This window comes from Anneissia japonica, unplaced genomic scaffold (assembly GCF_011630105.1).
Source record: "Anneissia japonica isolate Jap-2015-1 unplaced genomic scaffold, ASM1163010v1 scaffold235837_len504_cov72_single, whole genome shotgun sequence".
In the NCBI taxonomy this organism is placed as follows: Eukaryota; Metazoa; Echinodermata; class Crinoidea; order Comatulida; family Comatulidae; genus Anneissia; species Anneissia japonica.
This window is the reverse complement of record NW_022730736.1, coordinates 1-504: the sequence shown is the minus strand read 5'-3', so window position 1 is coordinate 504 and position 504 is coordinate 1. Positions and strand designations below refer to the sequence as shown.

Below are 504 nucleotides of genomic sequence, written 5' to 3'. Positions count from 1 at the left end.
ATATACACACATACATACACACACATACACATACATATGCATGCACATGCACATTGTAACACATACAGTTATAGTTTCTCTGCATCTGGTTTCTCTGCATCACGCATAAATCTTTCGCATTTACTAAAGATTTCGTGCAGAGGAACACTCTTTGAGTTTAAACTCAATTTTTCTCAGCACTTAAGGAAATCAAGGGTCGTTATGAATTAAAAATAATGTTGTATGTTTCAATTATAGTTCCACACATTGTTGTCTATAGGTGGTACGTACTTTTCAAGATATTTTGACAGTTCTTTTTTTCTATCTGTTAATGGGCGCTTCATTAAATGACCGAATTATTAAGTACCAGTAGGCCTACATAAAAATATATAAGATAAATTAAATATAGAAATTGATATATAGCCTGATAAACATATGGTTAAATGTAACTGAAGAAATTTATACATAAATAAAACGGACAAATAAATAATAAAAACAAATTAAAGGAAAAGGGTAAAAAAATAA

General features: G+C 29.2%; 1 pseudogene; it reads left to right on the top strand.

The window, feature by feature from the left end:
- Window positions 1-80: 80 nt before the first annotated feature.
- Window positions 81-189, top strand: LOC117114994 (annotated as a pseudogene).
- The last annotated feature ends 315 nt before the right edge of the window (window positions 190-504 follow it).